Source organism: Saimiri boliviensis, chromosome 15 (assembly GCF_048565385.1).
Source record: "Saimiri boliviensis isolate mSaiBol1 chromosome 15, mSaiBol1.pri, whole genome shotgun sequence".
NCBI lineage: Eukaryota > Metazoa > Chordata > Mammalia > Primates > Cebidae > Saimiri > Saimiri boliviensis.
Genome location: NC_133463.1, coordinates 1,424,349 through 1,443,208, shown reverse-complemented (window position 1 = coordinate 1,443,208; position 18,860 = coordinate 1,424,349).

The following is an 18,860-nucleotide window of genomic DNA, read 5'->3' as shown; positions in this document are numbered from 1 at the left end:
TGCTCTAAAACCAAAACGGAGCTATCTAGCAGAATGGTTGTCAATGTGTGTTTTCAACTTCCAGAGTTAAACTGATGTGTGTTTGCAGCAGTTCAGAATCGCTTTCTTTGGAGAATGGAGAAACAGTCTTTTCCCGCCCTAGAGACGCTTATAAGAGTTAGCAGTAAGAATGCGTTTAAAACACAGAAGACCCGCTTCTTACGAACTCATCTGTTGTGTGTTGGTTCCTTTTAGGAAGTTTCATCTATGTTTAGATTCAGCGAGGTAGAAACACGTTTCTTCTAAAAGCTGCGTTTGGACATTCCAGAGTGGATGGGAGAACAGGCTGTAAAGAGAAATACCTTGCTCTAAAACCAAAACGGAGCTATCTAGCAGAATGGTTGTCAATGTGTGTATTCAACTTCCAGAGTTAAACTGATGTGTGTTTGCAGCAGTTCAGAAACCCTTTCTTTGGAGAATGCAGAAACAGTCTTTTCCCGCCCTAGAGACGCTTATAAGAGTTAGCAGTAAGAATGCGTTTAAAACACAGAAGACCCGCTTCTTACGAACTCATCTGCTGTGTGTTGGTTCCTTTTAGGAAGTTGCATCTATGTTTAGATTCAGCGAGGAAGAAACACGTTTCTTCTAAAAGCTGCGTTTGGACATTCCAGAGTGGATGGGAGAACAGGCTGTAAAGAGAAATACCTTGCTCTATAACCAAAACGGAGCTATCTAGCAGAATGGTTGTCAATGTGTGTATTCAACTTCCAGAGTTAAACTGATGTGTGTTTGCAGCAGTTCAGAAACCCTTTCTTTGGAGAATGCAGAAACAGTCATTTCCAGCCCAAGAGACGCATATAAGAGTTAGCAGTAAGAATGCGTTTAAAACACAGAAGACCCGCTTCTTACGAACTCATCTGCTGTGAGTTGGTTCCTTTTAGGAAGTTGCATCTATGTTTTGATTCAGCGAGGTAGAAACATGTTTCTTCTAAAAGCTGCGTTTGGACATTCCAGAGTGGATGGGAGAACAGGCTGTAAAGAGAAATACCTTGCTCTAAAACCAAAACGGAGCTATCTAGCAGAATGGTTGTCAATGTGTGTATTCAACTTCCAGAGTTAAACTGATGTGTGTTTGCAGCAGTTCAGAAACCCTTTCTTTGGAGAATGCAGAAAAAGTCTTTTCCCGCCCTAGAGACGCTTATAAGAGTTAGCAGTAAGAATGCGTTTAAAACACAGAAGACCCGCTTCTTACGAACTCATCTGTTGTGTGTTGGTTCCTTTTAGGAAGTTTCATCTATGTTTAGATTCAGCGAGGTAGAAACACGTTTCTTCTAAAATCTGCGTTTGGACATTCCAGAGTGGATGGGAGAACAGGCTGTAAAGAGAAATACCTTGCTCTAAAACCAAAACGGAGCTATCTAGCAGAATGGTTGTCAATGTGTGTATTCAACTTCCAGAGTTAAACTGATGTGTGTTTGCAGCAGTTCAGAAACCCTTTCTTTGGAGAATGCAGAAACAGTCTTTTCCCGCCCTAGAGACGCTTATAAGAGTTAGCAGTAAGAATGCGTTTAAAACACAGAAGACCCGCTTCTTACGAACTCATCTGTTGTGTTTTGGTTCCTTTAAGGAAGTTGCATCTATGTTTTGATTCAGCGAGGTAGAAAAACGTTTCTTCTAAAAGCTGCGTTTGGACATTCCAGAGTGGATGGTAGAACAGGCTGTAAAGAGAAATACCTTGCTCTAAAACCAAAACGGAGCTATCTAGCAGAATGGTTGTCAATGTGTGTTTTCAACTTCCAGAGTTAAACTGATGTGTGTTTGCAGCAGTTCAGAAACCCTTTCTTTGGAGAATGGAGAAACAGTCTTTTCCCGCCCTAGAGACGCTTATAAGAGTTAGCAGTAAGAATGCGTTTAAAACACAGAAGACCCGCTTCTTACGAACTCATCTGTTGTGTGTTGGTTCCTTTTAGGAAGTTTCATCTATGTTTAGATTCAGCGAGGTAGAAACACGTTTCTTCTAAAAGCTGCGTTTGGACATTCCAGAGTGGATGGGAGAACAGGCTGTAAAGAGAAATACCTTGCTCTAAAACCAAAACGGAGCTATCTAGCAGAATGGTTGTCAATGTGTGTATTCAACTTCCAGAGTTAAACTGATGTGTGTTTGCAGCAGTTCAGAAACCCTTTCTTTGGAGAATGCAGAAACAGTCTTTTCCCGCCCTAGAGACGCTTATAAGAGTTAGCAGTAAGAATGCGTTTCAAACACAGAAGACCCGCTTCTTACGAACTCATCTGCTGTGTGTTGGTTCCTTTTAGGAAGTTGCATCTATGTTTTGATTCAGCGAGGTAGAAACACGTTTCTTCTAAAAGCTGCGTTTGGACATTCCAGAGTGGATGGGAGAACAGGCTGTAAAGAGAAATACCTTGCTCTAAAACCAAAACGGAGCTATCTAGCAGAATGGTTGTCAATGTGTGTATTCAACTTCCAGAGTTAAACTGATGTGTGTTTGCAGCAGTTCAGAAACCCTTTCTTTGGAGAATGCAGAAAAAGTCTTTTCCCGCCCTAGAGACGCTTATAAGAGTTAGCAGTAAGAATGCGTTTAAAACACAGAAGACCCGCTTCTTACGAACTCATCTGCTGTGTGTTGGTTCCTTTTAGGAAGTTGTATCTATGTTTAGATTCAGCGAGGAAGAAACACGTTTCTTCTAAAAGCTGCGTTTGGACATTCCAGAGTGGATGGGAGAACAGGCTGTAAAGAGAAATACCTTGCTCTAAAACCAAAACGGAGCTATCTAGCAGAATGGTTGTCAATGTGTGTATTCAACTTCCAGAGTTAAACTGATGTGTGTTTGCAGCAGTTTAGAAACCCTTTCTTTGGAGAATGCAGAAACAGTCTTTTCCCGCCCTGGAGACGCTTATAAGAGTTAGCAGTAAGAATGCGTTTAAAACACAGAAGACCCGAATCTTACGAACTCATCTGTTGTGTGTTGGTTCCTTTTAGGAAGTTGCATCTATGTTTAGATTCAGCGAGGTAGAAACACGTTTCTTCTAAAAGCTGCGTTTGGACATTCCAGAGTGGATGGGAGAACAGGCTGTAAAGAGAAATACCTTGCTCTAAAACCAAAACGGAGCTATCTAGCAGAATGTTTGTCAGTGTGTGTATTCAACTTCTAGAGTTAAACTGATGTGTGTTTGCAACAGTTCAGAAACCCTTTCTTTGGAGAATGCAGAAACAGTCTTTTCCCGCCCTAGAGAGGATTATAAAAGTTAGCACTCAGAATGCGTTTAAAACACAGAAGACCCGCTTCTTACGAACTCATCTGCTGTGTGTTGGATCCTTTTAGGAAGTTGCATCTATGTTTAGATTCAGCGAGGTAGAAACACGTTTCTTCTAAAAGCTGCGTTTGGACATTCCAGAGTGGATGGGAGAACAGGCTGTAAAGAGAAATACCTTGCTCTAAAACCAAAACGGAGCTATCTAGCAGAATGGTTGTCAGTGTGTGTATTCAACATCCAGAGTTAAACTGATGTGTGTTTGCAGCAGTTCAGAAACCCTTTCTTTGGAGAATGCAGAAACAGTCTTTTCCCGCCCTAGAGACGCTTATAAGAGTTAGCAGTAAGAATGCGTTTAAAACACAGAAGACCCGCTTCTCAGAACTCATCTGTTGTGTGTTGGTTCCTTTTAGGAAGTTGCATCTATGTTTAGATTCAGCGACGTAGAAACACGTTTCTTCTAAAAGCTGCGTTTGGACATTCCAGAGTGGATGGGAGAACAGGCTGTAAAGAGAAATAACTTGCTCTAAAACCAAAACGGAGCTATATAGCAGAATGGTTGTCAGTGTGTGTATTCAACTTCCAGAGTTAAACTGATGTGTGTTTGCAGCAGTTCAGAAACCCTTTCTTTGGAGAATTCTAAAAGCTGCGTTTGGACATTCCAGAGTGGATGGGAGAACAGGCTGTAAAGAGAAATACCTTGCTCTAAAACCAAAACGGAGCTATCTAGCAGAATGGTTGTCAATGTGTGTATTCAACTTCCAGAGTTAAACTGATGTGTGTTTGCAGCAGTTCAGAAACCCTTTCTTTGGAGAATGCAGAAACAGTCTTTTCCCACCCTAGAGACGCTTATAAAAGTTAGCAGTAAGAATGCGTTTAAAACACAGAAGACCCGCTTCTTACGAACTCATCTGCTGTGTGTTGGTTCCTTTTAGGAAGTTGCATCTATGTTTAGATTCAGCGAGGAAGAAACACGTTTCTTCTAAAAGCTGCGTTTGGACATTCCAGAGTGGATGGGATAACAGGCTGTAAAGAGAAATACCTTGCTCTAAAACCAAAACGGAGCTATCTAGCAGAATGGTTGTCAATGTGTGTATTCAACTTCCAGAGTTAAACTGATGTGTGTTTGCAGCAGTTCAGAAACCCTTTCTTTGGAGAATGCAGAAACAGTCATTTCCAGCCCAAGAGACGCATATAAGAGTTAGCAGTAAGAATGCGTTTAAAACACAGAAGACCCGCTTCTTACGAACTCATCTGCTGTGTGTTGGTTCCTTTTAGGAAGTTGCATCTATGTTTAGATTCAGCGAGGTAGAAACACGTTTCTTCTAAAAGCTGCGTTTGGACATTCCAGAGTGGATGGGAGAACAGGCTGTAAAGAGAAATACCTTGCTCTAAAACCAAAACGGAGCTATCTAGCAGAATGGTTGTCAGTGTGTGTATTCAACTTCCAGAGTTAAACTGATGTGTGTTTGCAGCAGTTCACAAACCCTTTCTTTGGAGAATGCAGAAACAGTCTTTTCCCGCCCTAGAGAGGCTTAAAAAGTTAGCAGTAAGAATGCGTTTAAAACACAGAAGACCCGCTTCTTACGAACTCATCTGCTGTGTGTTGGTTCCTTTTAGGAAGTTGCATCTATGTTTAGATTCTGCGAGGTGGAAACACGTTTCTTCTAAAAGCTGCGTTTGGACATTCCAGAGTGGATGGGAGAACAGGCTGTAAAGAGAAATACCTTGCTCTAAAACCAAAACGGAGCTATCTAGCAGAATGGTTGTCAGTGTGTGTATTCAACTTCCAGAGTTAAACTGATGTGTGTTTGCAGCAGTTCAGAGACCCTTTCTTTGGAGAATGCAGAAACAGTCTTTTCCCGCCGTAGAGACGCTTATAAGAGTTAGCAGTAAGAATGCGTTTAAAACACAGAAGACCCGCTTCTTACTAACTCATATGTTGTGTGTTGGTTCCATTTAGGAAGCTGCATCTATGTTTAGATTCAGCGAGGTAGAAACACGTTTCTTCTAAAAGCTGCGTTTGGACATTCCAGAGTGGATGGGAGAACAGGCTGTAAAGAGAAATAACTTGCTCTAAAACCAAAACGGAGCTATACAGCAGAATGGTTGTCAGTGTGTGTATTCTACTTCCAGAGTTAAACTGATGTGTGTTTGCAGCAGTTCAGAAACCCTTTCTTTGGAGAATGCAGAAACAGTCATTTCCAGCCCAAGAGACGCATATAAGAGTTAGCAGTAAGAATGCGTTTAAAACACAGAAGACCCGCTTCTTACGAACTCATCTGCTGTGTGTTGGTTCCTTTTAGGAAGTTTCATCTATGTTTAGATACAGCGAGGTAGAAACACGTTTCTTCTAAAAGCTGCGTTTGGACATTCCAGAGAGGATGGGAGAACAGGCTGTAAAGAGAAATACCTTGCTCTAAAACCAAAACGGAGCTATCTAGCAGAATGGTTGTCAATGTGTGTATTCAACCTCCAGAGTTAAACTGATGTGTGTTTGCAGCAGTTCAGAAACCCTTTCTTTGGAGAATGCAGAAAAAGACTTTTACCGCCCTAGAGACGGTTATAAGAGTTAGCAGTAAGAATGCGTTTAAAACACAGAAGACCCGCTTCTTACGAACTCATCTGCTGTGTGTTTGTTCCTTTTAGGAAGTTGCATCTATGTTTAGATTCAGCGAGGTAGAAACACGTTTCTTCTAAAAGCTGCGTTTGGACATTCCAGAGTGGATGGGAGAACAGGCTGTAAAGAGAAATACCTTGCTCTAAAACCAAAACGGAGCTATCTAGCAGAATGGTTGTCAGTGTGTGTATTCAACTTCCAGAGTTAAACTGATGGTGTTTGCAGCAGTTCAGAAACCCTTTCTTTGGAGAATTCAGAAACCGTCATTTCCAGCCCTAGAGACGCTTTTAAGAGTTAGCAGTAAGAATGCGTTTAAAACACAGAAGACCCGCTTCATACGAACTCATCTATTGTGTGTTGGTTCCTTTTAGGAAGCTGCATCTATGTTTAGATTCTGCGAGGTGGAAACACGTTTCTTTTAAAAGCTGCGTTTGGACATTCCAGAGTGGATGGGAGAACAGGCTGTAAAGAGAAATACCTTGCTTTAAAACCAAAACGGAGCTATCTAGCAGAATGGTTGTCAGTGTGTGTATTCAACTTCCAGAGTTAAACTGATGTGTGTTTGCAGCAGTTCAGAAACCCTTTCTTTGGAGAATGCAGAAACAGTCTTTTCCCGCCGTAGAGACGCTTATAAGAGTTAGCAGTAAGAATGCGTTTAAAACACAGAAGACCCGCTTCTTACTAACTCATATGTTGTGTGTTGGTTCCATTTAGGAAGCTGCATCTATGTTTAGATTCAGCGAGGTAGAAACACGTTTCTTCTAAAAGCTGCGTTTGGACATTCCAGAGTGGATGGGAGAACAGGCTGTAAAGAGAAATAACTTGCCCTAAAACCAAAACGGAGCTATACAGCAGAATGGTTGTCAGTGTGTGTATTCTACTTCCAGAGTTAAACTGATGTGTGTTTGCAGCAGTTCAGAAACCCTTTCTTTGGAGAATGCAGAAACAGTCATTTCCAGCCCAAGAGACGCATATAAGAGTTAGCAGTAAGAATGCGTTTAAAACACAGAAGACCCGCTTCTTACGAACTCATCTGCTGTGTGTTGGTTCCTTTTAGGAAGTTTCATCTATGTTTAGATACAGCGAGGTAGAAACACGTTTCTTCTAAAAGCTGCGTTTGGACATTCCAGAGTGGATGGGAGAACAGGCTGTAAAGAGAAATACCTTGCTCTAAAACCAAAACGGAGCTATCTAGCAGAATGGTTGTCAATGTGTGTATTCAACTTCCAGAGTTAAACTGATGTGTGTTTGCAGCAGTTCAGAAACGCTTTCTTTGGAGAATGCAGAAAAAGACTTTTCCCGCCCTAGAGACGGTTATAAGAGTTAGCAGTAAGAATGCGTTTAAAACACAGAAGACCCGCTTCTTACGAACTCATCTGCTGTGTGTTTGTTCCATTTAGGAAGTTGCATCTATGTTTAGATTCAGCGAGGTAGAAACACGTTTCTTCTAAAAGCTGCGTTTGGACATTCCAGAGTGGATGGGAGAACAGGCTGTAAAGAGAAATACCTTGCTCTAAAACCAAAACGGAGCTATCTAGCAGAATGGTTGTCAGTGTGTGTATTAAACTTCCAGAGTTAAACTGATGTGTGTTTGCAGCAGTTCAGAAACCCTTTCTTTGGAGAATTCAGAAACCGTCATTTCCAGCCCTAGAGACGCTTTTAAGAGTTAGCAGTAAGAATGCGTTTAAAACACAGAAGACCCGCTTCATACGAACTCATCTGTTGTGTGTTGGTTCCTTTTAGGAAGCTGCATCTATGTTTAGATTCAGCGAGGTAGAAACACGTTTCTTCTAAAAGCTGCGTTTGGACATTCCAAGTGGAAGGGAGAACAGGCTGTAAAGAGAAATACCTTGCTCTAAAACCAAAACGGAGCTATCTAGCAGAATGGTTGTCAGTGTGTGTATTCAACTTCCAGAGTTAAACTGATGTGTGTTTGCAGCAGTTCAGAAACCCTTTCTTTGGAGAATGCAGAAACCCTCATTTCAAGCCCTAGAGACGCATATAAGGGTTAGCAGTAAGAATGCGTTTAAGACAAAGAAGACCCGCTTCTTACGAACTCATCTGCTGTGTGTTGGTTCCTTTTAGGAAGTTGCATCTATGTTTAGATTCAGCGAGGTAGAAACACGTTTCTTCTGAAAGCTGCGTTTGGGCATTCCAGAGTGGATGGGAGAACAGGCTGTAAAGAGAAATACCTTGCTCTAAAACCAAAACGGAGCTATCTAGCAGAATGGTTGTCAATGTGTGTATTCAACTTCCAGAGTTAAACTGATGTGTGTTTGCAGCAGTTCAGAAACCCTTTCTTTGGAGAATGCAGAAACAGTCTTTTCCCGCCCTGGAGACGCTTAAAAGAGTTAGCAGTAAGAATGCGTTTAAAACACAGAAGACCCGAATCTTACGAACTCATCTGTTGTGTGTTGGTTCCATTTAGGAAGTTGCATCTATGTTTAGATTCAGCGAGGTAGAAACACGTTTCTTCTAAAAGCTGCGTTTGGACATTCCAGAGTGGATGGGAGAACAGGCTGTAAAGAGAAATACCTTGCTCTAAAACAAAAACGGAGCTATCTAGCAGAATGGTTGTCAATGTGTGTATTCAACTTCCAGAGTTAAACTGATGTGTGTTTGCAGCAGTTCAGAAACCCTTTTCTTGGAGGATGCAGAAACAGTATTTTCCCGCCCTAGAGACGCTTATAAGAGTTAGCAGTAAGAATGCGTTTAAAACACAGAAGACCCGCTTCTTACGAACTCATCTGCTGTGTGTTTGTTCCTTTTATGAAGTTGCATCTATGTTTAGATTCAGCGAGGAAGAAACACGTTTCTTCTAAAAGCTGCGTTTGGACATTTCAGAGTGGATGGGAGAACCGGCTGTAAAGAAAAATACCTTGCTCTAAAACCAAAACGGAGCTATCTAGCAGAATGGTTGTCAATGTGTGTATTCAACTTCCAGAGTTAAACTGATGTGTGTTTGCAGCAGTTCAGAAACCCTTTCTTTGGAGAATGCAGAAACAGTCTTTCCCGCCCTGGTGACGCTTATAAGAGTTAGCAGTAAGAATGCGTTTAAAACACAGAAGACCCGAATCTTACGAACTCATCTGTTGCGTGTTGGTTCCTTTTAGGAAGTTGCATCTATGTTTAGATTCAGCGAGGTAGAAACACGTTTCTTCTAAAAGCTGCGTTTGGACATTCCAGAGTGGATGGGAGAACAGGCTGTAAAGAGAAATACCTTGCTCTAAAACCAAAACGGAGCTATCTAGCAGAATGGTTGTCAATGTGTGTATTCAACTTCCAGAGTTAAACTGATGTGTGTTTGCAGCAGTTCAGAAACCCTTTCTTTGGAGAATGCAGAAACAGTCTTTTCCCGCCCTAGAGAGGCTTATAAGAGTTAGCAGTAAGAATGCGTTTAAAACACAGAAGACCCCCTTCTTACGAACTCATCTGCTGTGTGTTTGTTCCTTTTAGGAAGTTGCATCTATGTTTAGATTCAGCGAGGAAGAAACACGTTTCTTCTAAAAGCTGCGTTTGGACATTCCAGAGTGGATGGGAGAACAGGCTGTAAAGAGAAATACCTTGCTCTAAAACCAAAACGGAGCTATCTAGCAGAATGGTTGTCAATGTGTGTATTCAACTTCCAGAGTTAAACTGATGGTTGTTTGCAGCAGTTCAGAAACCCTTTCTTTGGAGATTGCAGACACAGTCTTTTCGCGCCCTAGAGACGCTTATAACAGTTAGCGGTAAGAATGCGTTTAAAACACAGAAGACCCGCTTCTTACGAACTCATCTGCTGTGTGTTGGTTCCTTTTAGGAAGTTGCATCTATGTTTAGATTCAGCGAGGTAGAAACACGTTTCTTCTAAAAGCTGCGTTTGGACATTCCAGAGTGGATGGGAGAACAGGCTGTAAAGAGAAATACCTTGCTCTAAAACCAAAACGGAGCTATCTAGCAGAATGGTTGTCAATGTGTGTATTCAACTTCCAGAGTTAAACTGATGTGTGTTTGCAGCAGTTCAGAAACCCTTTCTTTGGAGAATGCAGAAACAGTCTTTTCCCGCCCTGGAGACGCTTATAAGAGTTAGCAGTAAGAATGCGTTTAAAACACAGAAGACCCGAATCTTACGAACTCATCTGTTGTGTGTTGGTTCCTTTTAGGAAGTTGCATCTATGTTTAGATTCAGCGAGGTAGAAACACGTTTCTTCTAAAAGCTGCGTTTGGACATTCCAGAGTGGATGGGAGAACAGGCTGTAAAGAGAAATACCTTGCTCTAAAACCAAAACGGAGCTATCTAGCAGAATGGTTGTCAGTGTGTGTATTCAACTTCCAGAGTTAAACTGATGTGTGTTTGCAACAGTTCAGAAACCCTTTCTTTGGAGAATGCAGAAACAGATTTTTCCCGCCCTAGAGAGGCTTATAAAAGTTAGCAGTAAGAATGCGTTTAAAACACAGAAGACCCGCTTCTTACGAACTCATCTGCTGTGTGTTGGATCCTTTTAGGAAGTTGCATCTATGTTTAGATTCAGCGAGGTAGAAACACGTTTCTTCTAAAAGCTGCGTTTGGACATTCCAGAGTGGATGGGAGAACAGGCTGTAAAGAGAAATACCTTGCTCTAAAACCAAAACGGAGCTATCTAGCAGAATGGTTGTCAGTGTGTGTATTCAACATCCAGAGTTAAACTGATGTGTGTTTGCAGCAGTTCAGAAACCCTTTCTTTGGACAATGCAGAAACAGTCTTTTCCCGCCCTAGAGACGCTTATAAGAGTTAGCAGTAAGAATGCGTTTAAAACACAGAAGACCCGCTTCTTAGAACTCATCTGTTGTGTGTTGGTTCCTTTTAGGAAGTTGCATCTATGTTTAGATTCAGCGAGGTAGAAACACGTTTCTTCTAAAAGCTGCGTTTGGACATTCCAGAGTGGATGGGAGAAAAGGCTGTAAAGAGAAATAACTTGCTCTAAAACCAAAACGGAGCTATATAGCATAATGGTTGTCAGTGTGTGTATTCAACTTCCAGAGTTAAACTGATGTGTGTTTGCAGCAGTTCAGAAACCCTTTCTTTGGAGAATGCAGAAACAGTCATTTCCAGCCCAAGAGACGCATATAAGAGTTAGCAGTAAGAATGCGTTTAAAACACAGAAGACCCGCTTCTTACGAACTCATCTGCTGTGTGTTGGTTCCTTTTAGGAAGTTGCATCTATGTTTTGATTCAGCGAGGTAGAAACACGTTTCTTCTAAAAGCTGCGTTTGGACATTCCAGAGTGGATGGGAAAACAGTCTGTAAAGAGAAATACCTTGCTCTAAAACCAAAACGGAGCTATCTAGCAGAATGGTTGTCAATGTGTGTATTCAACTTCCAGAGTTAAACTGATGTGTGTTTGCAGCAGTTCAGAAACCCTTTCTTTGGAGAATGCAGAAACAGTCTTTTCCCGCCCTAGAGACGCTTATATGTGTTAGCAGTAAGAATGCGTTTAAAACACAGAAGACCCGCTTCTTACGAACTCATCTGTTGTGTGTTGGTTCCTTTTAGGAAGTTTCATCTATGTTTAGATTCAGCGAGGTAGAAACACGTTTCTTCTAAAAGCTGCGTTTGGACATTCCAGAGTGGATGGGAGAACAGGCTGTAAAGAGAAATACCTTGCTCTAAAACCAAAACAAAGCTATCTAGCAGAGTGGTTGTGAATGTGTGTATTCAACTTCCAGAGTTAAACTGATGTGTGTTTGCAGCAGTTTAGAAACCCTTTCTTTGGAGAATGCAGAAACAGTCTTTTCCCGCCCTAGAGACGCTTATAAGAGTTAGCAGTAAGAATGCGTTTAAAACACAGAAGACCCGCTTCTTACGAACTCATCTGCTGTGTGTTGGTTCCTTCTAGGAAGTTGCATCTATGTTTAGATTCAGCGAGGAAGAAACACGTTTCTTCTAAAAGCTGCATTTGGACATTCCTGAGTGGATGGGAGAACAGGCTGTAAAGAGAAATACCTTGCTCTAAAACCAAAACGGAGCTATCTAACAGAATGGTTGTCAATGTGTGTATTCAACTTCCAGAGTTAAACTGATGGTTGTTTGCTGCAGTTCAGAAACCCTTTCTTTGAAGAATGCAGACACAGTCTTTTCGCGCCCTAGAGACGCTTATAACAGTTAGCGGTAAGAATGCGTTTAAAACACAGAAGACCCGCTTCTTACGAACTCATCTGTTGTGTGTTGGTTCCTTTTAGGAAGTTGCATCTATGCTTAGATTCAGCGAGGTGGAAACACGTTTCTTCTAAAATCTGCTTTTGGACATTACAGAGTGGATGGGAGAACAGGCTGTAAAGAGAAATACCTTGCTCTAAAACCAAAACGGAGCTATCTAGCAGAATGGTTGTCAATGTGTGTATTCAACTTCCAGAGTTAAACTGATGTGTGTTTGCAGCAGTTCTGAAACCCTTTCTTTGGAGAATGCATAAACTGTCATTTCCAGCCCTAGAGACGCATATAAGAGTTAGCAATAAGAATGCGTTTAAAACACAGAAGACCCGCTTCTTACGAACTCATCTGCTGTGTGTTGGTTCCTTTTAGGAAGTTGCATCTATGTTTAGATTCAGCGACGTAGAAACACGTTTCTTCTAAAAGCTGCGTTTGGACATTCCAGAGTGGATGGGAGAACAGGCTGTAAAGAGAAATACCTTGCTCTAAAACCAAAACGGAGCTATCTAGCAGAATGGTTGTCAATGTGTGTATTCAACTTCCAGAGTTAAACTGATGGTTGTTTGCAGCAGTTCAGAAACCCTTTCTTTGGAGATTGCAGACACAGTCTTTTCGCGCCCTAGAGACGCTTATAACAGTTAGCGGTAAGAATGCGTTTAAAACACAGAAGACCCGCTTCTTACGAACTCATCTGCTGTGTGTTGGTTCCTTTTAGGAAGTTTCATCTATGTTTAGATTCAGCGAGGTAGAAACACGTTTCTTCTAAAAGCTGCGTTTGGACATTCCAGAGTGGATGGGAGAACAGGCTGTAAAGAGAAATACCTTGCTCTAAAACCAAAACGGAGCTATCTAGCAGAATGGTTGTCAATGTGTGTATTCAACTTCCAGAGTTAAACTGATGTGTGTTTGCAGCAGTTCAGAAACCCTTTCTTTGGAGAATGCAGGAACAGTCTTTTCCCGCCCTAGAGAGGCTTATAAAAGTTAGCAGTAAGAATGCGTTTAAAACACAGAAGACCCGCTTCTTACGAGCTCATCTGCTGTGTGTTGGTTCCTTTTAGGAAGTTGCATCTATGTTTAGATTCAGGGAGGTAGAAACACGTTTCTTCTAAAATCTGCGTTTGGACATTCCAGAGTGGATGGGAGAACAGGCTGTAAAGAGAAATACCTTGCTCTAAAACCAAAACGGAGCTATCTAGCAGAATGGTTGTCAGTGTGTGTATTCAACTTCCAGAGTTAAACTGATGTGTGTTTGCAGCAGTTCAGAAACCCTTTCTTTGGAGAATGCAGAAACAGTCTTTTCCCGCCCTAGAGACGCTTATAAGAGTTAGCAGTAAGAATGCGTTTAAAACACAGAAGACCCGCTTCTTACGAACTCATCTGCTGTGTGTTGGTTCCTTTTAGGAAGTTTCATCTATGTTTAGATTCAGCGAGGTAGAAACACGTTTCTTCTAAAAGCTGCGTTTGGACATTCCAGAGTGGATGGGAGAACAGGCTGTAAAGAGAAATACCTTGCTCTAAAACCAAAACAAAGCTATCTAGCAGAATGGTTTTCAATGTGTGTATTCAACTTCCAGAGTTAAACTGATGTGTGTTTGCAGCAGTTCAGAAACCCTTTCTTTGGAGAATGCAGAAACAGTCTTTTCCCGCCCTAGAGAGGCTTATAAGAGTTAGCAGTAAGAATGCGTTTAAAACACAGAAGACCCCCTTCTTACGAACTCATCTGCTGTGTGTTTGTTCCTTTTAGGAAGTTGCATCTATGTTTAGATTCAGCGAGGAAGAAACACGTTTCTTCTAAAAGCTGCGTTTGGACATTCCAGAGTGGATGGGAGAACAGGCTGTAAAGAGAAATACCTTGCTCTAAAACCAAAACGGAGCTATCTAGCAGAATGGTTGTCAATGTGTGTATTCAACTTCCAGAGTTAAACTGATGGTTGTTTGCAGCAGTTCAGAAACCCTTTCTTTGGAGATTGCAGACACAGTCTTTTCGCGCCCTAGAGACGCTTATAACAGTTAGCGGTAAGAATGCGTTTAAAACACAGAAGACCCGCTTCTTACGAACTCATCTGCTGTGTGTTGGTTCCTTTTAGGAAGTTTCATCTATGTTTAGATTCAGCGAGGTAGAAACACGTTTCTTCTAAAAGCTGCGTTTGGACATTCCAGAGTGGATGGGAGAACAGGCTGTAAAGAGAAATACCTTGCTCTAAAACCAAAACGGAGCTATCTAGCAGAATGGTTGTCAATGTGTGTATTCAACTTCCAGAGTTAAACTGATGTGTGTTTGCAGCAGTTCAGAAACCCTTTCTTTGGAGAATGCAGGAACAGTCTTTTCCCGCCCTAGAGAGGCTTATAAAAGTTAGCAGTAAGAATGCGTTTAAAACACAGAAGACCCGCTTCTTACGAGCTCATCTGCTGTGTGTTGGTTCCTTTTAGGAAGTTGCATCTATGTTTAGATTCAGGGAGGTAGAAACACGTTTCTTCTAAAATCTGCGTTTGGACATTCCAGAGTGGATGGGAGAACAGGCTGTAAAGAGAAATACCTTGCTCTAAAACCAAAACGGAGCTATCTAGCAGAATGGTTGTCAGTGTGTGTATTCAACTTCCAGAGTTAAACTGATGTGTGTTTGCAGCAGTTCAGAAACCCTTTCTTTGGAGAATGCAGAAACAGTCTTTTCCCGCCCTAGAGACGCTTATAAGAGTTAGCAGTAAGAATGCGTTTAAAACACAGAAGACCCGCTTCTTACGAACTCATCTGCTGTGTGTTGGTTCCTTTTAGGAAGTTTCATCTATGTTTAGATTCAGCGAGGTAGAAACACGTTTCTTCTAAAAGCTGCGTTTGGACATTCCAGAGTGGATGGGAGAACAGGCTGTAAAGAGAAATACCTTGCTCTAAAACCAAAACAAAGCTATCTAGCAGAATGGTTTTCAATGTGTGTATTCAACTTCCAGAGTTAAACTGATGTGTGTTTGCAGCAGTTTAGAAACCCTTTCTTTGGAGAATGCAGAAACAGTCTTTTCCCGCCCTAGAGACGCTTATAAGAGTTAGCAGTCAGAATGCGTTTAAAACACAGAAGACCCGCTTCTTACGAACTCATCTGCTGTGTGTTTGTTCCTTCTAGGAAGTTGCATCTATGTTTAGATTCAGCGAGGTAGAAACACGTTTCTTCTAAAAGCTGCGTTTGGACATTCCAGAGTGGATGGGAGAACAGGCTGTAAAGAGAAATACCTTGCTCTAAAACCAAAACGGAGCTATCTAACAGAATGGTTGTCAATGTGTGTATTCAACTTCCAGAGTTAAACTGATGGTTGTTTGCAGCAGTTCAGAAACCCATTCTTTGGAGAATGCAGACACAGTCTTTTCCCGCCCTAGAGACGCTTATAACAGTTTGCGGTAAGAATGCGTTTAAAACACAGAAGACCCGCTTCTTACGAACTCACCTGTTGTGTGTTGGTTCCTTTTAGGAAGTTGCATCTATGCTTAGATTCAGCGAGGTAGAAACACGTTTCTTCTAAAATCTGCTTTTGGACATTACAGAGTGGATCTGAGAACAGGCTGTAAAGAGAAATACCTTGCTCTAAAACCAAAACGGAGCTATCTAGCAGAATGGTTGTCAACGTGTGTATTCAACTTCCAGAGTTAAACTGCTGTGTGTTTGCAGCAGTTCAGAAACCCTTTCTTTGGAGAATGCATAAACCGTCATTTCCAGCCCTAGAGACGCATATAAGAGTTAGCAATAAGAATGCGTTTAAAACACAGAAGACCCGCTTCTTACGAACTCATCTGCTGTGTGTTGGTTCCTTTTAGGAAGTTGCATCTATGTTTAGATTCAGCGACGTAGAAACACGTTTCTTCTAGAAGCTGCGTTTGGACATTCCAGAGTGGATGGGAGAACAGGCTGTAAAGAGAAATACCTTGCTCTAAAACCAAAAGGAACTATCTAGCAGAATGGTTGTCAATGTGTGTATTCAACTTCCAGAGTTAAACTGATGTGTGTTTGCAGCAGTTCAGAAACCCTTTCTTTGGAGAATGCAGAAACAGTCTTTTCCCGCCCTAGAGAGGCTTATAAAAGTTCGCAGTAAGAATGCGTTTAAAACAGAGAAGACCCGCTTCTTACGAGCTCATCTGCTGTGTGTTGGTTCCTTTTAGGAAGTTGCATCTATGTTTAGATTCAGGGAGGTAGAAACACGTTTCTTCTAAAATCTGCGTTTGGACATTCCAGAGTGGATGGGAGAACAGGCTGTAAAGAGAAATACCTTGCTCTAAAACCAAAACGGAGCTATCTAGCAGAATGGTTGTCAATGTGTGTATTCGACTTCCAGAGTTAAACTGATGTGTGTTTACAGCACTTCAGAAACCCTTTCTTTGGAGAATGCAGAAACAGTCATTTCCAGCCCAAGAGACGCATATAAGAGTTAGCAGTAAGAATGCGTTTAAAACACAGAAGACCCGCTTCTTACGAACTCATCTGCTGTGTGTTGGTTCCTTTTAGGAAGTTGCATCAATGTTTTGATTCAGCGAGGTAGAAACACGTTTCTTCTAAAAGCTGCGTTTGGACATTCCAGAGTGGATGGGAGAACAGGCTGTAAAGAGAAATACCTTGCTCTAAAACCAAAACGGAGCTATCTAGCAGAATGGTTGTCAATGTGTGTATTCAACTTCCAGAGTTAAACTGATGTGTGTTTGCAGCAGTTCAGAAACCCTTTCTTTGGAGAATGCAGAAACAGTCTTTTCCCGCCCTAGAGACGCTTATAAGAGTTAGCAGTAAGAATGCGTTTAAAACACAGAAGACCCGCTTCTTACGAACTCATCTGTTGTGTGTTGGTTCCTTTTAGGAAGTTTCATCTATGTTTAGATTCAGCGAGGTAGAAACACGTTTCTTCTAAAAGCTGCGTTTGGACATTCCAGAGTGGATGGGAGAACAGGCTGTAAAGAGAAATACCTTGCTCTAAAACCAAAACGGAGCTATCTAGCAGAATGGTTGTCAATGTGTGTATTCAACTTCCAGAGTTAAACTGATGTGTGTTTGCAGCAGTTCAGAAACCCTTTCTTTGGAGAATGCAGAAACAGTCATTTCCAGCCCAAGAGACGCATATAAGAGTTAGCAGTAAGAATGCGTTTAAAACACAGAAGACCCGCTTCTTACGAACTCATCTGCTGTGTGTTGGTTCCTTTTAGGAAGTTGCATCTATGTTTTGATTCAGCGAGGTAGAAACACGTTTCTTCTAAAAGCTGCGTTTGGACATTCCAGAGTGGATGGGAGAACAGGCTGTAAAGAGAAATACCTTGCTCTAAAACCAAAACGGAGCTATCTAGCAGAATGGTTGTCAATGTGTGTATTCAACTTCCAGAGTTAAACTGATGTGTGTTTGCAGCAGTTCAGAAACCCTTTCTTTGGAGAATGCAGAAAAAGTCTTTTCCCGCCCTAGAGACGCTTATAAGAGTTAGCAGTAAGAATGCGTTTAAAACACAGAAGACCCGCTTCTTACGAACTCATCTGCTGTGTGTTTGTTCCTTTTAGGAAGTTGTATCTATGTTTAGATTCAGCGAGAAAGAAACACGTTTCTTCTAAAAGCTGCGTTTGGACATTCCAGAGTGGATGGGAGAACAGGCTGTAAAGAGAAATACCTTGCTCTAAAACCAAAACGGAGCTATCTAACAGAATGGTTGTCAATGTGTGTATTCAACTTCCAGAGTTAAACTGATGTGTGTTTGCAGCAGTTTAGAAACCCTTTCTTTGGAGAATGCAGAAACAGTCTTTTCCCGCCCTGGAGACGCTTATAAGAGTTAGCAGTAAGAATGCGTTTAAAACACAGAAGACCCGAATCTTACGAACTCATCTGTTGTGTGTTGGTTTCTTTTAGGAAGTTGCATCTATGTTTAGATTCAGCGAGGTAGAAACACGTTTCTTCTAAAAGCTGCGTTTGGACATTCCAGAGTGGATGGGAGAACAGGCTGTAAAGAGAAATACCTTGCTCTAAAACCAAAACGGAGCTATCTAGCAGAATGGTTGTCAGTGTGTGTATTCAACTTCCAGAGTTAAACTGATGTGTGTTTGCAACAGTTCAGAAACCCTTTCTTTGGAGAATGCAGAAACAGTTTTTTCCCGCCCTAGAGAGGCTTATAAAAGTTAGCACTCAGAATGCGTTTAAAACACAGAAGACCCGCTTCTTACGAACTCATCTGCTGTGTGCTGGATCCTTTTAGGAAGTTGCATCTATGTTTAGATTCAGCGAGGTGGAAACACGTTTCTTCTAAAAGCTGCGTTTGGACATTCCAGAGTGGATGGGAGAACAGGCTGTAAAGAGAAATACCTTGCTCTAAAACCAAAACGGAGCTATCTAGCAGAATGGTTGTCAGTGTGTGTATTCAACATCCAGAGTTAAACTGATGTGTGTTTGCAGCAGTTCAGAAACCCTTTCTTTGGAGAATGCAGAAACAGTCTTTTCCCGCCCTAGAGACGCTTATAAGAGTTAGCAGTAAGAATGCGTTTAAAACACAGAAGACCCGCTTCTTAGAACTCATCTGTTGTGTGTTGGTTCCTTTTAGGAAGTTGCATCTATGTTTAGATTCAGCGACGTAGAAACACGTTTCTTCTAAAAGCTGCGTTTGGACATTCCAGAGTGGATGGGAGAACAGGCTGTAAAGAGAAATAACTTGCTCTAAAACCAAAACGGAGCTATATAGCAGAATGGTTGTCAGTGTGTGTATTCAACTTCCAGAGTTAAACTGATGTGTGTTTGCAGCAGTTCAGAAACCCTTTCTTTGGAGAATGCAGAAACAGTCATTTCCAGCCCAAGAGACGCATATAAGAGTTAGCAGTAA